Source organism: Cavia porcellus, unplaced genomic scaffold (genome assembly GCF_034190915.1).
Source record: "Cavia porcellus strain 051 isolate PalLab524CR breed Dunkin Hartley unplaced genomic scaffold, mCavPor4.1 scaffold_19, whole genome shotgun sequence".
Classification (NCBI taxonomy): domain Eukaryota; kingdom Metazoa; phylum Chordata; class Mammalia; order Rodentia; family Caviidae; genus Cavia; species Cavia porcellus.
In genome coordinates, this window is record NW_026947502.1 from 56,429,319 (window position 1) to 56,454,121 (window position 24,803).

The 24,803-nt window shown below is 53.1% G+C and overlaps 1 long non-coding RNA gene across 2 annotated transcripts in view; it reads right to left on the reverse strand.

The window, feature by feature from the left end:
- Positions 1-24,803, reverse strand: part of LOC111756028 (uncharacterized) — a 143,689-nt gene that overhangs the window by 58,223 nt on the left and 60,663 nt on the right. For both annotated transcript variants that reach the window (XR_002790528.2, XR_010041209.1), the window contains exon 2: positions 22,532-22,874. This is a non-coding gene — a long non-coding RNA (uncharacterized LOC111756028). The remainder of the gene's footprint in view (positions 1-22,531; positions 22,875-24,803) is intronic.

Genomic DNA, 24,803 nt, shown 5'->3' on the forward strand with positions numbered 1-24,803 from the left:
TCTACTCTCCCTGGAAAAGCAAGCACATCACACTTTGCTCCCTCTTTGGTTGCCCAGGACGGGATCAGTGTCTACTCTGCTCCCTCTCACTGCACCCTCTTGTCAGTTACCAGGAGGTCTCAGAAGGTTTTACGGTCCAAACACCCTGCTATGGCTGTGTCTAGATGTCCCCTTGAAGCCTCAAGCAGTCAGAGATGGGACTTTTTCATAGGTGACTGAATCTAGAATGTGTGACTCACGGGGCAATGCTAGCTTCCATGGTGCTAGGCTGAGTGCTTACTGAACCAGTCCAACGATCGGTTTGGTACTGCCCTCATCCCAGTGTCCTCAATAGAGTACTAAAGGGGCAGAAAGAAGCTGCTATGGTCCCTTGCTTCCTTTGCTGCCTTCCGCCCGCCATGCACTGTTTCTCCTCTGCGATGCCCCTCTGCCCTGCCATCCTGCCTTGGAGCCAGCCGAGTAAGGACTGAAAGCTCTACAAACCATGAGCCAAATAAACCTTTTCTCCTTAACTCTAGGTGTCAAGTACTTTGTCTCAGCAATAAGAAAAGCAACTAAGGCAGCTCCAAAAACCCTCTGCCCATCGCAGAAAAATCCACCATCAAGAGTAACTAATCCGTCTTAGAGAGAATGAGCATATTATCCTACTTCACCAACGTCACTTCATAGAAAAATCAGACCACCACGAAAGGTACCGATGCCTCAACATTCTGTCACCAGCTGCAGAGCAGGACTGTCTTCAGGCCCGCTTTGAGATTGGTCATGTTTCAGCCTCCCTCAGAGCTGGGACTCCAGACTCACATCACCACACCAAGCTTTCAGCCTCTGTAGAGGGCTCCAAACCTGGTTGTGGTAAAGCATGTGGGGTACAGACTCCTTACAGTTTTTATAGTTTTTCCTATTTTGTACTTTTAAATAATTCAGTGACAACTTTTGTGCAAATCAATATTATTCATTCTTTCCTAAGTACTAAACTTAATTCTCACAGGGTAATAAGATTCTTAAACTTAACTTAAACTCAATTTTCAACAGTTTATATAATATTTAGGCATCGACACAACTGTTAGCCAACACACAAGTAACAAGCCTCAGTATTGATAGTTAACACTGATTGATAAGTGTTTACCATATGCTGCTGCGGAACTTTCACGTGTGTTACCTGTTCTAACACTTGTGATCACCCTCGAAAATAGGTGCTAACATCAGCTAGTAAGAAGCAGACCACATCTATACCTGGGATGCTGGTCTTCTTAGCCCTGCACTGTAGGGGAGGCCAGGGCTCACCCGGCTGCTTGGCAGTGGGAAGACACAGCACGGATGCAGCTGGGGAGGGAGCCGCATGGGTGCATTAGGAGCAGCTGCTGTGCTGCTCTGATCACCGTCAGAGGTGAGTGGATCTGGGCCTGCAGGAACACGGATGTAAAGGAGCCCCTTGGAAACTGGACCGTGACCTGCTGGGACCTGGGAAAGAGTAAAGGCCAGATAAGTGGAGGCGAGGGGCCTGGATTTGAGCCTGTCTGAAGATGTCTTCATGTTCACTGACTGCCAGGAAGTGTGACCTGCCCACCCCCGTCTCCCAGCAAATGGGTAAGATCCGGGGACCCCCACACTGCTGATGCAGGCAGCAACAAAGGGGAGACCTGGAAACGAGTCTGGGGCCCACAGGGAAGGCTCAGAGGCTCTCCTTCTACTCCTGACCATCCCCAGAAGGCCCACACTACTGGAGGGTGGACTAGGGGCGAGACCACGGTAGGGGACCTCAGAAAGAGGCCAGAACTCTTCCAAGGGACATGGAAATGAGACCCTCCTTTCCGCTACCCCTTACCACAGTGACCAGCAGAGCCCAGGATCTGCTCAGAGGAGGGCCAGACCCACGGACTAGAGGACGTACATGAGATACAACGCACGATTACAGAAATGGAGAGGAAACACACCTCAAAGCTCCCTCCCAAAACCTAGGCAAGCTGTCAATGCAGCTCAATAAATAACCTCTCCCCCCGAAGAGGGCTAGGAAGAGGAAGTGCTATTACCTGAACCTCCCCCCACTTGAGCAGAAGTCATCGCTCTGTCTCTCGAGATAATCAGCATCAAAGAGGTGCACGGGGAATTCATGGCTCCTCAGCCTGTGACATTCTAGTATACACATGCCCCACGGCCATGGAATGCCACCCTGGGTCCATGGCAGGTGGCATTAACACAGAAACTAACCCACACCACCCTAGACTTCATGGCTGTGATTCCAGAGTAGAGGCTAAGTAGCTCTTGGCACCCATGTGCAATCCCAGCAAAATCCCTCTAATCTCAATGGCAGTCACTGCATGGCCTTGCGTGGGTTACCATGTGGAAGGGGTCTGCTCTGTCAGAGCCCAGAGGAGGGGCCCCTTTTCAGCAGCAGAAAGGACCTTGCGCCCAGTTGCCCATCTTTGCAGGGAGTGTCCCTGGGCTGTGTGATCCCCTGGAGCCGTATCCTGGGGCTGTGTGAGCAGGCTGCAGCAGTGAGTACTCAGTTTAGCACAGTTACAGGAGTCTGCAGGGGCACTGTGTGTGGGTCACGCCGTGGGCATCGGGGTTCGCACACAGCCAGGAAAGGCTACGCACCCAGGCTGCGCAGAGACGAAGTAAGCAACCAACTCACTCTTTTACACACACGCTCCTCACAAAGCCACGAACTGTGTGGCTGCCGTCAGCCAAGCGCCCTGCGCAGCGGACTCCCAGCCACTTACGGAAGGTACCAGATGGGAAACAGGAATAACGCAAGCCCCTGTCCCACAGGGCCCATGGGACCACAGATCAAGGTCACCACCGAAGGTCTCCCTGGCTGCAAGTAACACACAAGACAAGCTGTGAAGGCCGAGGTCACTGGGGGTGACACTGTCTTATTATTCTCACTGACAAATGAGGACAGAGATCAGAGAGGGCAAGAGACACCCGCCTTGGCTCGGTGAGCAGCCCAACATGGCACACTGCTGGCACCACCCACCTCCAGGGCTCTGCCTGCCGGACGCAGTGGAGCCCACCCCACAGAGTCCCTTCCACCAGGCGGCCAGCCTCAGCCCTGCCATCCCCATGCCCCCCTGCACTGCCTCCCAGGGCCACTCCACCATTTCCTCTCCATTCTACCATTGGCCCGTACCAATTCCGGTGGCACTGGCCACCCTGAGGCATGCCAAGGACAGCAGGGCTTTGATAGCAGAGATGAAAGGCTACACTGCAGCGTGCCCGATGTCTGGGCACAAATGTCAGCGCTTTCATCGAGAAAACCCCAAATTACCCATTCTGCACAGCCTTTCATCTGCACGAGGAAGTAGAGGTTGCTCATTAGAAACACTGCTCTGTGCACGCTCTTGTGGGGGACAGGGTGGAGGGACCCACACCAGCGTCACCCTCAGAATCACTGAGTTGCCTCACTGGGGGCCAGCAAGGCTTTCGGAAACACAGGCTCCACTCTGCCCGGGGCCACTGGACACTACCAAGCTGGACAGAGAGGAGGTCTGTCCAGACCAGCTGCCACACTGCACAGGGCAGGCTCTGCCAACAGACATCATCCCCGCGCCGGCTGCAGGAACATGGGGCCAGCCAGGCCACCGCCGCCCACCTCCCACACACAGTCCACAGCTCCAGGAAGCAGAGGTCTGAGACCACAAGCTAAATGTACAGGAGCGCTAACCAGTTCCTCTGTTTCTTCCCTCTCTCTCTTCCTGAAGCAAAGCCAGCAATTGAAAACCCCACATCACAGATTCCTGTGGCTCAAAGAGGCCGCTTGAGGCCACTGCTACTGTTCCCCTGTCCTGGAGGCCCCGCGACAGCAGGCTGTGTCCTCATTAGAGGAATCCTGAGAGGTCAGCGGCCTCCTCTGTGGCCAGCAGAGCAGCCTGTGCCTCTCTGAATCACAGCACTGAGAACATCTGATTTTGACTCTGAGCCCTAAGCCCGAAAGGACAGGCTCTGTCTGCTCTGTATCTTCAGGACTGAGCACCAGGCCTGTTAATAAAGAAGGAGGTAGGTGATTGGGTAGGTGTATGGATAGACACAGGGCAGATGGATGGACAGATGAGTGGGCATGTGGCTGCCTTGATGGATGGTGGCTGGGTAGATGGATGGAAAGACAGCCAGATGAGTGTGTGAGAAGCTTGGCACAAAGGTAGGTAGCTAAATGGATGCAGGCACAGGTAGGAAAGGGAAGGAGGACGAGAGGACTGCAACCAGGGCTGTCAAATATGCCAGTCCCAGATGCCCCGATCCTGGGACTCTGGTGCCAAAAGGAGCACAGGAGAGAACCTCTGAATCTCATCTGCACTTCTTACGTTGCAGAAGAAAAAACCTTAGATGAAGAAAAAACACAAAGATGCAAAGCCAAGCAAAGCTTGTCCGTATAACAGACTGAAGCGGACAGACTCCACAGTGACACCACAGGCTGCTGACAGAGGAATCCATACCACCGTCAGAACTGGAGCTCAGGAGAGGGTTCCAGGGAGGGAAGCGCACAGGGCTCTTGTTTTTACAGGCCAAGTCAAGGCAGCAGCCCATGCTCCCCCCAGGAATGCCGCCCACCTCTGCTTCTGCCCTGGAACGCACCTCTCACCAGGGTGGAGCCTGGGGACTCTCTCTCTCCTGGCTTCCTGCAGTAACTTCTGCTATGAGAGAAAAAGCAGCCCCTTTCCAAAGCCTGGAATGAATTCACTGTTTCCCACTTGGTTATGAAAATACAGACACATCATTCCACAACTATTTCCTGACAGCCTGCTCTGCCCTTGGTTCTGGGCTGAGCACATACAAAGGATAATAATCTCCTCTGATCCCTGACCAAGCCCACAATCAGATCATCGATGGCCTGCTGCTCACTCATCCACTTGTGCATGCAACAAATCATGACTGAGCACCGAGCACAGACCACTGGCCCAGACTGGGGAGTCAGGCCCTGCTTTCTGCTGAGTATGCAGCAGCCAGAATGTGATCTGAGGCCAGAGCATCTATGAACCACCCATGCACACCGGGCACACATGCAGTGTTCTTACGGTACCCAAGCCCTTGCCTGGATAGGATGCACATTATCCTCATAACCACCCTAGGGAAGACGCCAGCAGCGTTCTCATGCTTGCCCTCTGCACATCTAGGGAAACTGAGGCACCATGATCACACAGTACAACAGTGACCTTCGTCTCCTGTTTTCTCCGGTAGCCAAGGTGGGATGGGCCCCTGAGGGCTGGGACATGTGGAAAGCACTGGGATCGCACTGCACAACGAGACACGGAGCAGAACTCTCAAGTATCAGGTGTTGCATCCTGGGTGCTTAGCACTGTTCTCAACAGAAAGATGCAAAGCCAAGCAAAGCCAGAGTGGTCTGAGCTGTGAGCTGAAAACTCAGAAAAGTGAGCAAAGCAGGTCTCAGAGTCTGACCAACCCTGGGGCCACTCCAGCAAAGCCACACTATAAGCTATAACTGAGCCTTAACTGCCCCATCTGTGAAGTGGGGCTAACAGGCCCACACCTTCTTGACAGATCTGGAGGGGACAAAGGACAGTATCTGAGGTGACTGGCATGTACCTCACTTCCTCTCGGTGCCCCAGGGATCTATGACTGCACTGCTATTTGCTTTATGTAACACCGAATTAACCACCTGAAGGTATGTGATCCAGGGGTATTTTTAGCACACCCATAGTACTGAACAACCTGCACCTCTCTCTAGCTCTAACGTGTTCACTGCCCCAGAATGAAAGCTCATACCCATTAAGCAATTACTCTTTATCCCCGCCCCCTACAACCAAGGCTTGGCTTTCCATTTCCGTAGAGTTGACAGTTTTGGGCAGCTCATAGAAATGAAACTGCACACCTGAGCTCCCGAGTCAGGCTCCTTCCACACAGCATGGGGTTCCCAGGTTCTCCCAAGCACTGTGGACCCTGGTGCTTCTCCTTCCCACAGCTGGTTGAAGGTGTTTATCCTCTCTGCCAGCAACAGACAGCAGACGAGGGGTCATTTCAACTCTGCCTGCCATGAACCCTGCAGCTACCAATGCTGCGTACAAGTTTCTGCACAGACCTGAGCTCTTAATTCCCTTGAATAGACACTCATAAGCAGAGAGCTAAGTCATACACTCATTTCGCATTATCTTGAGGAACCAGCAAATGCTTTTCCAGGAGGCTGCACATTGTACGCGTCCACCAGCAAGGACCAGGGCTCCAACTTCCTCCCGTCCTCACCAACGCTTATCTTCTGCTGTCTTTGTGCTGATGATCACGGTCATCCCAGTGAGAATCCAGGGAGCCAGATCTCTTGGCTTTAGTTTGCAACTCCCTACAGACAATGATGGCAAGCATCTTCCTTCCAGGCACTTGTTAGACACCACACCACCCCAGAAGGAAGTGCATTCCTTTACTGCTTTCATTTGAGTTCTTTGGGCTTCTGTGCCCAAAGGAGCATTGGGCAAGGATTCAGCAAAAGCAAATGAGGCCTCCAATTTCTTCATTAAGGACAGCAGAGGCCACAGAGATGCAGGTCCTCCGGGCCCTGGACCGCAGACTGCAACACGTGGCCAGGTGGACAAAGCCCTCAGGTGCACCAATCCTTCTCCTGCAGAGGCTGCAAGGGTCCTGGGGATCATGAAAGCAAGATGCACAGAACAAAGCCTGCCAGGGACCTAAGACCACTTACACTGTGACACACTGCCTAGCTAGATCTTTCAAGGACTGCATGAGCAGCTGTTTTCCATTTCCCTAGCAGCTGGAGAAGAGGAAAGGCTCACAGTGGGGATAGAAGCGGGTGTGGACTGGCGCACATTGCGTGGCAGGGTCTGCCAACACCTGACAGGGAATGCAGACCTCCCCTCAGCGTCCTGGACCCACCCAAGATGATGTGCCTCCATGGGGTCTCCCCTGTCACCAAAGAGGCTGGAGCCACCGTGGTGGGGATTAACCTCAAACTCTGCAACCCTAGGGGACACCGGATGTGGCCAGGTCTCAGGGGACCCCACTGGGACTGCCAGGTGCTGGGTGCAGACACAGAATGGACACTGAGCTTGACCTGATGAGGACACAGTAGGACAGTGCAGCAGAAGGCCCAGGGCCACAGGACACCGGGGCAGGACAGCTAAGGAACAGGTGATAGGGTGTGACCCGAACCTCTTTGTCAGTGTCAGCAGGGATGCAGGGCAAGCGTGTAACAGTCATAACCTGATATTTAGGGCTCCAACTCAGGGTCAGCACTTCCCACCTCTAGCAAATTCCTTAACCACCCAGAGTTGGTCTTTCTTCACCTGTCACAAGGAGGACAATCCAACTTGTGTACTAGAGTGGCAAAGGACAGCGGAGATGTGACTGCTCACTGAAAGTTTGCTGCCTTCAGGGCAGAAAGCTCTGGGATCCAGCCCCACTTCTGTCACTTGCTCAAGGGTCTCAGGCAGATTATTTAACACCTTCCTGAGCCTCAATCTCCCCGTCTGTAAAATGGGAGTGGTAACAACAGCACATATCTCAGAAGGTACTGAGTGTGTTTCATGAGTTAGCACACACAGCCCATCTGGAAGATGCCCAGGCAGCACTTCAGAGCTTACCACCTGCCATGATGCAACTGTCAGCAACACAAACAGCCTTCTCCCTGTGCTTCTGGGTGTCCCGTGGCAGCTTCTACAAGGCGAGCTGAAATCCCACTCCTGATGCCTGAGTTGTGGGATAATACATGGGCTCTGGGAAATGAATGTCCTCTCAATAAAGGAGCACCCAAAGGTTCACCTAACAGGGTTACTCAAATCCAGGGCTCCCCCACATCGGGCTCCCCTGTCCGCCCACCCCATGCACTGCACTGACTGCCCACATGGAACCGCACCCACTCTTTATCCTGACGACCAAGCCCCACCAGCTCGCTCATTGCGGTCAGGTTCAGTTAAAACAGTTCGCAGAACGAACAGCTGTTTGGCCTTCCCTTACCTCACCTAAGATAGAAAGGGCCGGAGCCCAAAGGAGTCAAGATGTTACTCACGGCACTGGCCCCTGGGCATGACAGCAAATGTCGGGGAGGCCCCTGCAGCACAGAGAGGCCCGGGGGCTGGGGCAGGATCACACCACCGCCCACAGCTGGCAGCATTCCACGCTTCGCCAGGCTCCTCACCCTTGCAAGGTCTCACTTTCCAACCCTGGAGGACAGTGGCCTGTGTCCTCATCCCTAAAGACCTCCAGCCTCACTGCCCAGTGGCCAGCACGGTGGCCCCCACCCCTCATGGCCCGAAGCAGCACCTATGGCATCTCTGCAGGGCCAGGTGATCATGGGCAGCTGGGCAGGCAGGGCACCCACTGCAGCACTGCCGCAAGTCCAGGGCTGTCCATCCCATTTGGGTCAACTCAACTGTCACAGGCCCAAGAAAGCAGTGCCACAGCAAAGGACATGGCCGTGCGCCCAGGGTACAGAATCAGACAGGAGCTGCATGCAGGCTGCCGAGCACAGCAGACGCCGCCCAGGCCACACTGCAACCTGCCTGGCCTCCCGCAGGACCTGAGGTGCTTCATGCCTACAGGGAGAGGGGATGAGTATCACAGGTCCGGACTTCCCAGCCACGGAGATGGGCAAATTGCAGGGAACCGAGGCAAAGCCCACATCCCCCATCCTTTCCCATCCCTTCCCCAGCTTCTCTGGGCAGGACAGCCTTACCAAGACTTCTGCTACCTGGACCCCATGCAAATGACAAGTCACAACCGGCACTCCCCCACACCATCCTGGCAGGCTCGAAGGGCACCCAATAGCACAAGCTCTGGAGCCAGGCTGCTGGTGTGGGCTGTGTGACCTCAGATGCAGCACTCAGCCTCTCTGATGTTCCAGTTTTCTCATTTGTAAAATGGGGCTAATTGCAACACTGTTTCCTAGGATTACAGGAATTAAATTACATAGCAGATGAGATCTAATTTTGATGGCCCAGGGGTTAATAAGCACTAAATGAATGCCAGATATGATTATTAGTTACTAATCTAATTAGCATCCTTGGGAAGCCATTTAATTTAACTGCCAAATACAGGTTTTATGCATCGTGCATGGAACAGAGATTTATCAGAAAAAGAAGACAGCTGGAAACTCAGGAGGGAAATGAGGCTTCTGTGTCCATTTTCCACTTGCTGCATACAGGATCATTTTGGGCCAGGAGTTCGCACTGCCCCACCGGAAGGAGGCTACTTGGCTCACCCTAGTCGGCAGATGAGGACATCAGGGCTCAGAGGCCGAGGAGGTGCTGCGGATTCTAAGTCTGCTTAGCTTGCGAAGGAACAAGATGCAGCTCCAGAGCCCCTCCCCAGGCAGCTTTCCCTCACCCTGGCGCTCCCCAGCAGCCTTCAGAAAGCATCTTCCCACCTCCACACCCCACTGCCTGCTCCTCCAGCTCAGGGAGCAGAGCCACCCAGCCAGTAGCTGAGGGTGGGTGTGTAGTGCACAGAAGCAAAGCTGCACCCATCAGAAAACCACGACCCTCTCTGGGGCTTCAGGTGCACCGAAAATCTTACAAATATCCTGTAAGAGAATACACCAAGGCTGCTTCTATCTGCTTCCAAAACCCAGGCAGATGTTTTCATCAGGCACCTCCTCTCCAGCTGGCTAACCACTGCTTCCAGGACAGTCACGGCTCCCTCTGTTCCACTGCCCCATGCTCTTGAGGTCCAGGTCATCTAGGAAAACAGTTGCCCATGGCCCATCCCCTAAGGGCTCCCCACACACACTCAGCAGCCTGCATGTAGCATCTCCACTGTCTGTGAAGTAGGTGAGCACCACTGTCACTCCCATTTTGCAGCTGGGGAAGCTGAGGCTTGCAGAAGTACATATCAGGGTTCACATGCTAACAAGCTGTGAAGTTACAAATTCCATCCCAGGTGTTCTCTCCTCAAGATGCATCCCTTGACATTATTTCAGGGCGTCTTCCCCTTATCCATAAGATGTGAAGAGGGGAATCCAAACATTCCAGGAATTTCCCTTAGAATAAGGCAGGCAGCAGCTTCCACTCACCAAAACTCCAGCCAACTGAGGTAGGGGCCAGTGGCCTACAGAAGCCCCATCTCCTTCGATGCTTAGACCCTGCCAGCCCTTGGAAGAGTCCTTCCTTCCTTTGTGAACATGACCTGAGCCCAGATCCAGGGCTCTGCCAGAAATGCTCACGAGCCTGAGAACAGACAGAGCGACCGAGGCAGCCACTGTCGGGAAGAAGAGGGCAAAACGTCCACAAACTAAGAGGACAGGGCAGAGCTGGGTGCCGTGCTGCACACCTACAATCCCAGCCATCCAAGAGGCTGAGGCAGGAGGATCACAACTTCCATCCTAGTCCAGGCAACTAGCAGGGCCTTAGATCCAAAAAGAGACAGAGCAACTAACAGCCAGGGCAATCAGACGGGGCTTCACAAACTCTGCAGTTGGGCTCACGGCCAGGATAAGTGGGGTGTGGGAAAGGAAGAGGCAGGAAAAGTCCCAGCAGGGGTGGCACCAGCTTTTACCTCTGGCTTCATCACCCAGGCTGGTGTCCCCTTTGCCGACTCTCCAGGAGCTTCTCCCACACTCTTAACCACAGCCCTGGAAGGGTATCTTACAATCACAGGCACTAAGCAGAGGGCAGACAGGCACACTTGGGCACAAATAAACAGCCCCCAGCCCTTGACAGCCAACCCCCTAGAAAAGAGAGGCCCGGAAATACGTCAAATGACTGCCCAGGAGAAAAAAATCTGTGTTCTTTTTGCCTTGCTTTTTTTAATGGAGTTGGACCACGTGTTCTCCTCAATCTACCACTCACAGAAAGAAAAGCAGGAGAAAAAGGCGAATTCCAAAAAGATGAGACAGCCATAAACCGAAGGCGGAGAACCCCAGACACACTGCGCAGCTTGGCCCAGCCTAACCACTATGGAATGTCCTCCTCGGTCACTGCGAGGCACCGGCTCAGCTGCGGAGGATGGGGGAGACCTTGCCCGACATGAATCAGCCCCTTGTTCCAGGTTGCAGGGAGCCCTAATCAGGAACGAACTGGTTGAGAAATGCATACTTTTCCTTTTCTTCTGGGACTGCCCTTCCCTCACTCCTGCCCAACCATCCCCTCCATGAAAGCCTGCTTGGAGGCTGAGGATTTAGCTCAGCAGCCTAAGAGCCTGCCTGACAAGCAGGAGGTCATCAGTTCAATCCCTGGTACAAAAAAAAAAAAGAAGCCTGCTTGGAAACCCCAAAACCCACAATCACTAGGGGGACCATTCTTTTAAATACTGAGGACTTTGCAAAAAATGCAAAGATTTCACATCATCTTTTCTGTAACCTCAAATCTGGTCACCTGAGTCCAGTGTGGCAGCCAACGATCCACAGACAAGCCTGAAAGGTCTGCAGTGGGCATTCTCCCCACACTGCCGCCCACGACCTGCTCTGTGTCCCCCCAGCAGGCCAATACAGCTGTCTGATGACTTCCTGTCATCCTCCAGAGGACGACAGGCCAAGGTTATGACTTCCGGAGACCCTGCAGGGACTGTAACCATAGAAGGCTCCTGTCACTTCCATCAGGCACAAGGATTCAGCCCCCTGCAGGCCAGAGTGCCAGCTGCCGTCCATCTGCAACCAGAGCCCTGCCACTGAGTACACTGAATTTTGACATTTCTAGGGCAGGAAGTGGCAGCCTACAAATATGTGCTCAAGATTTCCAGGAAAGTATGGAATTCCTGCTTCTAATCCTTACCAGGTGGGAGTCTAAACCTTCTGATTCCATACCTGAGGCGTAAAGATACAGCATGAAACTCTCGGTATTGTCAGAAGAATTATTTAAGTCCTCTCATGTGGCAGGCTTTAATAAATAGTAAGAATTACACCAGAATCTGACAACCAATGCCTACATACCAAAGCCCTCAACCGTTCTGCTCATGACCTTGACATTTGCCAGAATGCATAGAAACCTCGCAAGCATCAGACCACACGGGCATTCGGAGGCACGGACTTCTCCAGGCAACAACCCGGAACCTGCCCTTCACCCTCTGCCCACACCAAGAGCAGAGCACAGCAGAAGCTGTGAGTCCTTTCAGCCATTTCTCGCCCACTCATCACACCAAATGGGTGTGATCTGCTCGGCCTGAATCCCCCCATTTTCCCTTTGCCCACCATGTTTGTGGCTGTTCCAACATTAATCATCCAGGAAGATGCAAACTGCTAGGCTATCTGATTTCAAAACACAATGTCACCTGGAAACCTCCTGGCCATTTGGAGGATTTATTTTAGTGCTAAGTAGAGAGCAGACAAACCCCAGGAACTGCTTAATTAAGGCTGGCAAATGGCAGCCAGGCATTTTTTCTTGTCTTGCTCTGGTTCACAAAGGTTTCCTCTAGTCATAATCAAGGGCAAAGGGATTCACAGGAATAAAGGACAAGGGACCCAAGAAAACAAGTGCATAACCATTAGCGTACCTCCATGAAAACTCCCTGGGGAAAACAGCTGCCACAAGGAACCCTGCGACTGTGTACAGCTCCTGGCCCTCGGAGCCACTGAGGTCACCTGAAAAGTGGTAGCCAAACCACCACAAGGCTGCACTGAACCACGTGGCATGTGCTGCGCTGAACCCTTCTCCCCTAAACTCTCATGCCTTCCACCCAGAGGGACCATCCTAGCTCTGTCTTACAAGCAGAAAACTACGCTAGTTACCAGCTTGGCCACATATCCAAAAGGCAGAGCCAGGAGTCAAGGACCCCCTTTGTCCCCCGAAGCTGCTGCGCTTGCTTGTATGTAACAGAGAAGATCAGAGGATGATGTTGGGTAAGTCCAGAGTGGGGGCCGCCCGGGCCTCAGTTCCCACACCTGCCAAGCAGAGGTGACAACAAGCACCTCCCAGGAGTGTGACACGGGAAGCGTGCAGACACACGCTGTCTCTGCACACAGCCTGGTACTTAGGTGCTCAGCAAACATGAACTGGAAAGAGAGATGAAGAACTAATGTGCATGTGTGGTGCAAGAATTTGATGGTGTGTCCAGTAAGAGTGGCCAGTGCCCTAGGACTACAAGAAACACGAAGCCCCTGAGGAATTCCCCTTGGACCTAAGCTAGGAACCACCATGGTGTCTGCAGCACTAAGACCAATCACTGCCCTGGACAGACTGTGCGTCAGGCTCAGTCTATAAGAGGGCAAGTGAGAAGCTGGGGCTGATTCCATAGGCTGTTTGTCGGAGCAGGAGAGGGTGGCACCGCCCCCAGCCCCACCCCCAACAGCATGAAGGCACAGATCCCTGCGCATCCACCTGAACACTTGTGTGTGGGACTCAGGAAGGGGAAGGGCAGAGGAACTGCTCCTCTAGAAGGCAGGCCACCCCAAGAACCCGCAGCAGCTGACCCAAACATAGCCCAGCCCAGGACACGCGGACCCGGCAGGGATGAGGCCTCCTGTCCAGCCTCAGGCTGGCTTCCCAGGCAGGCAACAGAGCTGGCACAGAGCCACAGCTCAGGAGGCCTCGGCCTGGGCTAACACTCAGGTGTTACCATCTCGAAATCTTTATAGTCACTTTTGCATAAGGAGCCTACACTTCCATTATACTGAAGTGGAGCTGGTCTTGCCAGCAAGAGGGCCAGCAGCTTCCCTGGACTTAGGTGCCTGGCATGCATCAGCTGCTCAACACCCCGGTGTGCTCCCTGGAAAACGGGGTTCCCATCTCAGAGGCTTGCTGCAGTGTGGGTTTTCTGAAGGGCCACAGAATCCAGGGGAAAACACAAGCCTCAGAACGGTGAGCACTGACACCACTGCCCTCGCCCTCCATGTCCTCCTCAGTGAGAAGTGCAGAGCCATCCGTCCAGCAGCGTGCACGGCTTTGAGAGCTCTTCACAGGAGGGGGGGGTGGGGCAGGCAGCTCACCTTGGGGACCAACCAACCTGGAGAAGCAGACAGCCCATCCTCAGCTCTCTGCTGTCCAATCACAGGATGGGAATGGCCGAGACACCAGACTCCTGCCCACACCTGAAATGCGCTGTGTGCCCACCCAAGCTGAGCTGCGGACCCAAGGGTAGAACACAGGGTGTATGGTCCCCAGCGGCTCCACACAGCACCTAAATGCAGCCATCTAAACAAGGACTGTGCTGCGCACGCTGCAGGACCTGTCAGCATGCTAGGACCTGCAGTTTCGCACAGCCACATGTGGGACCCACAATACCTGTATGGCAAGGGCAGAGGAGACCCCAGCAAGAGCCACTTCAGTGCTAACCACAAGAAAACACACGGGCGAACCAGGCTGAGCTGGTCACTGAGTCGTAGCTACCACTGTTTCTAGAGCAGATGTGAACTGAGTCTCAGTGGAGGATTATGGGACTTTTTCCCATGCATCAATCCACTTTTTATGCATTCTAAATCTTTTCTAGACTCCACATTAATGTTATCATTGGGGGAAGTGTCAAGAAGAAAGAAAATTAGGCAGACTAGGCATGCACACAATTACTTTCCCTTTATCAAACCAAATTTTCCATTTTTCATCCCATCTTAGAGTCGAACCCCGTCCAAGCTTCTCTTATTCTCACATTTTTTCCCACTCTCCACAGCAGCAAACTTCAGGACGGCAGTTTCCCCTCCTGACCTTCTACAGTTAGTCCTGCCGCTGCTGCTTGGATATCCTGCAGGGCCACAGTGGGCATCTCAACCCTCATCCCTTCCCAATGTTCCTAAGCTGTAGGCTTTGCTGGAAGTCTCCATCCCTGGCCGAGATGACTCTGAACATGGTCACAGGGACTCTCTGGCCCACCCCTCCTCCCAGGAAGGACTGGGGCCAGATTCTACCCAGCAGGCTCTTCTCCCAAGCCAGTGTCCTCCTGTGCTCATCACCCAGAAAGTTCAGCTCTCTGTAAGGACACCAGCAATGGCATGTGGGACCTTCATGCCCAGCTTGGTGACATGCAGCCAGGTCTGGACACCTCCCATGGCCATTCATCAGCTTCATCTCAGCACCAATGCCTGCCCACTGTCCCTCTCTGCTGACCAAATGCCGCTCCTGCAGAGGGACTCTGCATGCTGCCCTTCTCCACCTGAGCCTGGGCACTCCCCAGAATGCACCCTGCTCAATTCACCCTGAGCCAGTAGCCAAGCCAGGAACCCTCACCTTGCCCTGCAGAAGTTCCTAAGACTCAAGGAAAAACCCAGGAGGCCCACAGTTCCAGCAGGAACCTCTGTTCCATGTGGCAACCTCTGGGAAGGCTGCTGTCTGCACACCCTGTGCGCTCAGGACACACAGACATGCACCTGGAGGCTTCGCCCAGCTCCATCCTCAGCAGCAAAGTTCTGGGAATGACCCCAAATCCACCCCCCAAATAAATAAACACACAGCACTGCCCCCAAAGAAAAGAACTGCAGGTACCAGAGACACTGCCGCTTGCCCAAGGACTATTAGAACTCTTAGCAGACGGGCCCTGCACAGCCTCGAAACAGACCGAAACTGAACTGTAAGCACTCACTCTGCCCTGAGCGCAGGACAGGCGCTGCTTTGAAGGGAAGGACAACAGGGCCCATACAACTCCCACTTTATCTCTATTTTAATTTCTTCAAAGGCAGTAATCCAAAGCAAGCTGCATACTTAGCAACTCAAGGTGAGATGAGGTGTTTGTCAAATGACCTCTTTGTGGTTTCTTGCTTTGTGTTTTCAGATCTAGATCATACACATTATGCAGAGAAACTGCCCCCCCACAAGGAATTCTAGACTCGAGAGAGACTGAAAGACAGTGGGGGGCAGAAGGAACCAGAGAGGGGTAAAAGGGGTAGAAGGAACCGCAGAGCTCAGAGCATCACAGGAACCTCAGAACCAGCATGAAAGCCAACCAGGGCCACCTGGGCCTGCCAGGTTGAACACACAGCTTCACCTACCTGAAGGATGAGCTGGCCTGGCCACAGAAGTGCACCAGAGGCAGCCTGCCCAGACCTCCCCAAACCTCCCTGGACCTCCCCCGGCTCCCAGGCTCAGCCCCAAAGAATCATCAGCTCTGGCTCAGCTCTGATTCCTCCTCAGTCTCTCCAGGGATGGGACAGAAGCCAACTCTCGGGGACTTTCCCAGAGGTGACTCGTGTCCTCTCAACAACATGCAAGTGTCACAAGACCTGGCCCACTGCCCCACGGAGAGAGGAGCCAGAACCCACTGCAGTCCTGCGGACATTCTGTCTCTGCCCCGGGACACAGAACAGTCCCTGCCTCACAGGGCTCACTATGTGCAAGCCAAGCTGGACCCACTTGCTGTGCATTGTGTGCAAAGGGGACTAGCAACTGCCCAGGTTTCCCAGCCAGATTATCTAATTTTCATAGTAACCAGCCTCTCGAGGGAGGAAACAAATACCCAGAGAACCCAGTGACTTCCTCCAGACCACACAGCCAGAAAGCTGGCAGATATACAAAGTGAGCTCAAAACACATGGTGAAGGTTTAAATCAATTTTTAAAAACTTCTACAGTAAAATAAGTACTGTCATCCATCTCCGTTGGCCTAGCTCCCCTAACTTCAAACACCCTGTCCTGTCATTCTTGCCGCTGTCTGAAGCGCTTCCGGAAGCCCTCCTTTGTGAGTATCTTCAGTTGCTCTTCGTGGTTGTCCTGAATCCATTCAGAAAGTTTATCTTTCACGGCTAATTTAACTTGGAGGAAGAGCCAAGCGTTACATCACACCAGGTCCGTGGCTAAGGTGCATGAGGACAAAACATAATGTTTTTATTTGACAGTCACAAAAAGACCCTCCCTGAGCATCTCCCCCCCAGGAAAGTTATTTTTACTCTAAGTATCTTCATGTTTCCCAAGCATGCACCAAGCAACATCAGCACAAAGCCGGGACTTGCGGCTGGCTATGCTTATTTGTTTATTCATCACCTGCTGCTTAACAGTCTCCAACTTCTATGTGACTCAGAGACCTCATCACTGACAGCTGAGCCTTTACAGGAGCCAGAGAAGCCAGCACGGGGAGGAGGCCTTCAGTGCGCTTCCAGCTGATCCTGATGCTGCCCCTCCACCCCGCACCCCAGCCAAGATGGGCAGTGGCAGAGGGTCAGATGGGGGGACAACCCCCACTCAGCAAGTGGCTACCATTCCAAGGAGCCTGCAAGACCAAGACAGGGGAAGAAGCCCCAGCCCAGCGCTCACCGCTACCCCTGGAAGGAATCCACTTTCTAACCAGGTGAGAGGTAGGAAAGCCACCTGGGCCGACAGGGCACGCACGCACAGCCAAGGTTACCAAGCTGCTCAGAGTCACTCAGTGACTGAGTCCAGGTAGCCCCAGCTGCCTGAGACCAGGCCATGGGACATTAGTGCCAGAAGCTAGAAGCAGCAGACACCTACAGTGACAGCATGGGCTGGTAAGGGTCTGCTCTTGCTCCCACCCCACTGGTCCTAACGGAATACACCCTTCGAGGCTTAGGGTCCAAGCAATGAGAAATGTCTCTCTTTCTTTTTTGTAGAACAATGGGGTCATCTTTCAAAGCTCTCATGCATTCTCCTGTGGACAGCTGAGAATGATTTCCCAGCCTTGGCAAATGCACTCTCCCCAGACACCCTGCCATCCATCCTAAGCCTCCTGAAGTCTGCCTGGTGCTTGGGGAAGGAGACAGATCCTCCCACCCATGAGAATTCTTTCAGGCAGTGGCTATCAACCTCTACTCCCTCCAAACTTGCTCAGGGGTAACGGGCTTGGGGATAGGGTGGGAGGTCAAATGCAGACCCCCTTGGAGTCTGGACCCTTCATTAACTTTGGAATTCCACAGGCCAGTGTGTTCCCAAGCCTTCTTACACTGAATACTCACAGGGAGGAGAGAGGTAGGCTCTCCATACCCGCAGACTCTGCACTAGAAAAACCAGGAGACAGGTCTTTGGGACACCCCAGCAGGAACCTGTTACTCCACACAGAGGAACTAACACCAAAACAGCAAACACTAGCTGGCCAGGACTAGAGATTCAGGGGCATTATGGTTTATAGAGGAACCCTGGGAAGCTGAGAGACAGACAGACAGACAGACAGACTGGTTAAGGAACTAGAAGAAGGTCGTACAGCTATCAAACAGCAAACCTTCAAAACCTGGTTAATTTCGCTCTGAAGACCGTACTTCTCCGATAGCTGCAGCCATCCATCAGAAAGGACAAAGTCCTATTTGACATGGCCATCTATGACGCAGGACATTCTGTGACTGTCCCTGCAGGCCAGATCAAAAGCCACCCAAATGGACAGTGCCCCTAACTGACCTCCCTGAGGGTCAGTGAGACCTGCACTCAGCACAGAAACACAACTTGCCTTTAGATTTTACTATTAGTCACTATCAGAGCCTAGGTAGACCCTTGACACACGTTTGGAAAATAAACCAGGGATACGAAGCCCTTCCTTCCTCTGCATTTCCTGTAAAATCCTCCCACAAGCACTATCCCCCTCACCTTGCTTTAAAAACCTCATGGGAAAATTACATCTTGCAACCAATTTTTTTCAATATTTCAAACCCAGGATTTGCTCCCTTCATGTAGACCAAGGACAGACTACAGTTATAGCCCATTGCCCATTCTTTTAAATAAAGTTTTATTGGCACATGCCACATCTGATTATTTACATATCGCCTGTGGACAATTTCCAGACACAAAGGCGGAAGGGAGAACACTGAAGAGCCATGTGTCTCCCAAAGCTGAAAATATTTATTCCTAGCCCTGGGGAAGGAAAGTCTGCCACGCATTCATTTAGACACAAATAGAACCCACGCTGCATGCTGTGCTTAGGAAACTCAGGGCTAACTTTGATGTGAAGTTTTTGTAATCATCTTTAGCATTTTTTTAAATTTCTCTGTACCTCTCTGTTTTGATATTCTAGTTCCACTCTCACATTTGGCTTAAAAATAGCTACCATTTCCTGAGAACACATTATATACCAGACACTGAATTAAATCCTTCAGTGTATATTCTTAGAATTCTCACAATAAACTTCTGCAGGAGGTAAAATTAACCTCCAATGGCTGATGAGCAGTGAGCAGGGAAAACAGTACATAAAGTTATCCACTGCACAGTGGGAATATTTACTATCTCCTACTTCCGTCTCTCATACATAGTAACACAAGGGAAACTTGGGGTGTGCTCTAAGTGTAAGAGAGGTAGTAGGGTCAAATCTGGAGCTATCATCAATTCAACCAGAATTACAGGATTGTAGGGTGCTGCTATTACTCTCCAGGAGAGCTGAGAACACTGGTTTCTTTGGGACCCTTGCAAAGGCGGCCCACTGTTCAATGTCTACACCCTAGGCAACACTGCCTGCAAATCAGAGAGGCCTCAGATGTTGATATTAAGGTTTAACCCAAACTTGTTAAAGTATTTGAAACAATTATTTTTATTTTTAAAAAAACTTGACCGTCCATAACTTGGAATCATCTCATCCAACACTTTTGAGATTCATGAACCTGCAAGCAGGAGCCCAGAGGGGAGCCTGATAGATCTATGCTCTCTTCCAAGATAACAAATGACACCTCACCAGGCAAAATGACTCACTCCAGGACTGTAAACACCTGCCCTGCTGGGGATTGGGGGATTGAACCCAGGCCCTTAGCACTGTACTATATCCAAGACCCTATTTTTTATTTTCAAAGTCAGCTCAAACTCGCCGTCTGCCTGTCTCAGCCTCTCAGAGTGCTGGAATTACAGTATGTGCCACACACCTGGCTTGAATGTCAGCTCTTAAGCAAGACCAGCTGCCCACTGAGAACACAGGAGAAAGAATGGCCACACCCCTCCTGAGGTGCAGATGCCCAGGGACCAGGCATCCAGCTGGGAAAAGGAGTCCATGGTGCTAAGCCACCCCCAGGAATGCAGGTGGGGGTAGGAGAGGATGTAACAGGGGCCCAGCGTGACAGCAGATGCCACCAGTCACTACGGTCTCAGAGGTGTGGGTAACAGAGCTCAAAGGTGCCCTCCACAAGGCCAAAAGCAGGCATCAGACGAGATCAGGCAACAGGCGCACGGGCTGTGAGCACAAGTACAGGCCACTCACACAAGCAGGGAAAGGGGGAGCTGCCTAGAGCCCCCAGCCCAGCCCAGCCTGCCCCGGCCAGCGGTAATGAGAGCACTGGGACCAGCACTGCAGCAGCCCGGCAGTACCACTCTACCTGGTGAGTCCCAGGGCCACTGAGCCCAGCCGGGCTGGTGCTGCTGGCTCCACCAGCCACGTCCCGGCCTCTATGCCTTGTGTGTCACCGTAAGCATCATCGTGTCCCCTTCCACCTCCAAGGATCCAGCGGGGCAGAGAAACTACAGGTCCTTGTGCATGCAGGTGCAAAGGCCCCCAGAAGAGAGATCTGCCCGAGGTCATAGCTGTGGGGTGGAAGCCGCAGCTCCCCGTGCCGGGCCCTGGGGACCTCTGAGGGTGGAATGGGAGCCACACTCAGGACTGACTGGGTTCCCAGGACTCATGCTCATCGCTGATGCTGTAATGACCCCACAGGGAGACAGCTCAGGTAACAGTGCCCCCCTGCAGCTCAGCGGAGCAGGTGAATGATGCCTTGGCTCAGCAGATGGCGGCTACTGCTGCGTCCTCATCCATGGCCACAGCCTCTTCACACACCCCGGGCAGGAGTCACATCTCTGACTGTGACCACTGACTTGTGGTTGCACTCCCACAAGGGGCAAGAGATAACCCCCGCCATCACCACCACAGTGGGGCTGTTCCAGGAAGGCCTGCGATACGACAGAGAAACAGCACTGCAGCCTGTGTGATAAGTGAGGTACAGGGTTGGACTGAGAAGGCAGGCAGGAGACCTAGGGCCCCCTCCTACCATCATCAATTCCCCCCCACCTGGGATACACTCACTACCATGAGCTCAGCCACATCCCCGGTGCTGAGGGTCTCTCCCTGCCACTGCCTGGTGCAGAACATAACCAGCACCATCTCCCCAAGCCACAGTGCACACCCAGGACACAGGCTTCCAGGTCCCTGGCTGCTTCCTAGGCCCATGCTGCTGGACACCAGGGCAATGTCTGAAACATTGCTCCCCCCAACAGACAAAGAAGACACCCAGGTCTAACAGCGCATGTTCCACCCAGGCATCATGCATTTGAAGAGCCCATGGGGACAGTCTGAGCCACTCAGCAGAAGTGGTCAGCTAAGCATGAAACACTGAGGGTTTGAGGCCTCCTACTCGGCTTCTCGTGTATAAATAGCCTTTAGGGGCAAGCTACATGACCCCCAAAACCTCAAGTTTGTCCCTGTAAAGTGGGCACCCAGATGCTGCCTGGTAGGACTATTGAGCCAAGCTGTACAGAGCTCCCTCCCTCCATGCTTTCTAGCAACGCGATGGGAAAATCCTGAATCACCATGATCTTGCCTGGTGAACCGCAGCACTCCGAACACTGTCCACCATCCATGGACCCAGTGAGCAGAGGGCTCTCGGCGGTCTCGAATCAATCACTTGCACAGATGACTGCAAACCTGTGGGGCAGCTGGGAGCCATGGGAAAGAAAGCACCCACGACCCAGAGAACCTCACTGACTCCCGGAACCCAGGAGAGCCTGCCTGGGAAGGTGCCCGGCGCAATAGAAGGAGGGACCCAATCACAGTTGGACCAAAGGCCCCACTCCGGGTGCTATCTCAGCAGTCACACTAAGTGGTCGAGCAGCCACTGCCCTTCAGGTGGCCCAGGACTAAGTAATCCTATCTTGGCACTAGTACCTCCAAGCCACCAGTCCGGACCTGATAGGTCAGGCCTTCTGCTTGCAGGCCTAGAACAAGAGTGTAGCTCCCACTGGCACAGCCAGCCTCTGCTGGCAGGACGCACCTCCCCCGGCCTACTGCCCACCTGCCCCTCAGCCTGCCCCTAGTGTACAATCGCCAGAGGCCCATGCCAAGCAGTGGTCCTGGTACAATGCCCAGGGCCACTCTGCAGCCAGCACGGCCCCAGCCACATGCCAAATGCCTGCCACATGTTCCCACATTAGTATCCCCTTCAGGATCCTCCTACTGCTGCTGTGAACCCAGTGTTATTTTCTTCACCCCTCCTGAAGAGAGAAGGGAAAGGAATCCAGGAGTCACCACCCAAGTCCCCCAAGATGCATGGGTTAAAGATGCAAACCTAGCACAGGCAGTGTCACCTAAGTCTCGCTGTTCTGGACCCATGGTCCTGCTGTTCCTGGCTCTGAGCAGGGACCAAGAAACTATGCTCCATCAAACTGCCACCGCCTTAATGCCTTAACCACTGTGTCTGCCTCCACCTGCACGCACAGCAAGAAAGCCAGCATGTGTCAGGCTCCACTGCGTCTTAGAGACACAGATGTGTTCTGAAGGCCCTGGCCTCGGAGGTACACACTCATGGTCTGCAAGGTGAAGACAGATGCACGATCGAGGAAGATCCATGGAGAGTAGCAGAAGGAAAAACAGGTCCAAACAAGGAATGGGGTGCCTCCCAGGAAGGATCCTCCTGTTTCTGTCACCTCCCCTCCAGCAGCTCCACAAAACACAAAGTAAGCTTGGAAAAGCCCAGCTGTTTGAACACCACCGACATCACAGCAACCAGCAGTCAGGACAGTGTAGCCAAAGCTGGGCATGCAAAGGACAGAACACACACGAGACGCTTTGCAGGAAAGAGGTGAGGCTTACATTTCAGGGACTCCAAGGAGCTGGTGGAGATCTCACAAAACGCCTGTCCAAGGCAAGATCAGAGAGCTCAGCCATGCCAAGCAGCTGTAGTCAGGTCCCCTGTGGACATCAGACCGGAAGCCTCCATGAGCACCCTGCCACATCTTCCTGAAAATACCTTTGGCATCCTGAAGGGCACCAGTGATGGTTCCAGGTCACGTGTCTGCAGGCATTCCCCCAGGCAGTTGAATCTCGCTGTAAATCCACTGTGCTCAGAAAACCTCTAGACACAGCTCTGTGCAACTGGCAGGCTCAGCAGTCTTGAGGGCATGTCTTTAATCTCCTCTGGGTCCAAAGATCAGGCCTGGGACAAGGAAAAAAGAAAGAGTAGCCCTGTCAGAATCACTGACCCCAGAGCAGCCAGGCATCTTTCCCTCTTTGTATTTGACCTGAGAAATGAAAACTGACTCCCACAACTTTGGCACTCAAATACAGGTGGAGCAGCAGACAACAAGGAGGCCATTCTGGCCTGAGAGGTCCCAACAGGAAGCTGAGAAGTTCGGGGTCACCCAATCAGAAATTATGTTCTTTTTAAAAACAACCGTAAAACCCCAGCGTGACTCCAGGCCCCAGACGCCACGTAGAGAGCTATTCACACATCCCTGCTGCACCTCTGGAGTGTAAGATACCAAGTGCTGTTCCGGCTGCAGATGAGACCTCTGTCTCCTCTACCCAAGAGAAGTACAGATAAATCTGTCCCGAGAGCCCAGGTGAGAGGGCCAGCATGGCCCAGCCACTCCCACCAATGGCAAGAAATGCCCTCCACATGCATCTGACTGTTCCCCCACTAAAAGTGCTGGCACCCCACTCAGTGCAAGGCCCCAACCACCCAGGCCCTCTTGTTCCCAGATGAAGATTTTGGGGCACAATGACTTTGCTTCAAACTAGTAAGAAAGGATCCTGACCTGAAGCTGGGAAGGAAGTCTGTCCCCTGTGAGTCCATCCGGAGTCATCTCGTGAGGGCTGCCTCTCCAGAATGGGCCGCACATACCCACGCGTGCACGTGTGCGCGCGCACACACAGGCTTATAAACTGTTCCCAAGTTTAAAGACAAATTCCAGAGATGCTAAGCACCTTCCCCAAGGTCATAGAGCTTTTTCTTTTTAAAGCAGAGTCACCAGCAGTCTGAATCAAAGGTCCACAAGTCTGGCCACTACCCCTGCTCCCATCAGTGACAGCTATCCCCACCGAAACAAATGTTCACAAAGTCAAAGGTTTAAACCATCACACACTTTATCTTACAGTGCTGGAGGCCAGCAGTTTGCCTGGCCAGGCTAACAGCAAGGGAACAGCAGGGCTTCGTTCCTTCCCGAGCCTCCAGGAGAATCCATTTCCGGGTCTCTTTTTCTGCATTCCAGAGATTGCTCTTCTGCCTTGGTTCCTGGCTCCCTCCTGCACCCCAAATCCAGCCCCACATGGCTCTGCCTGCTTTTGCTATCAGATGGCCTCCCACCTTACTTCCATGCTCAGGACTCTCGGTGGCACTGGGCTCCCTGCACAGGAGCCAGGAACACCTCCCCATCTCAAGGATCCAGCGTGGATCACACTGGCAGGATCCCTCTTCCCTCGAGAGGTACTGTATTCACAGGCCCAACGGATTAGGAGACGGATGTCCCAGGGCCAGTCATGTGCCCACCAGCCACTGTACTGAGAGAGCATCCATCAGCTGCCCTGCATCCCTCATGATAAGCAGCTGTCACTCGCAACATGGGAATCAGGATTGCTCCCCACAACCTAACCCAACCCAATGTATGCATGCGTGCACGCGCTGTGGCAGCCAAGAGGGAAAGCACAAAGGAAGCAAGCAGGTGAGTTTTCTTCTTAAAAATTCCACATCCTACTGCCCTTAGAGTTCTGGGTGCACTGAGGTCCTCAGACTCTGGCACAGGATCTGTGCAAGATGCCAGCTGTTCCTGGGCAACTGCAGAGGACATTCAGGAGGCCAGCGGTAGGTGACTACATACAGCATCGTACACCACAGCAGTGACTCATGGCGGGTGGATGTCCCACTGCAAGACAAGGCTCCCAAGCCTCAGACTCTAAGAAAGCCTCTGCATCCAGGTTGGTTTAGTGCCTACGTTTGGCTCTCTACATTCTGAAACACACCCTCACTTAAAGGAACCGGGTCTATAGAACTTTCTGTTGCTGGTAATGGTCAAACAGCACCTGTTGGACCAGTACTCCTGTGAATAAGCAGAACTCTGCAGAACTAGAGATTGATCCCAGCCTCTTC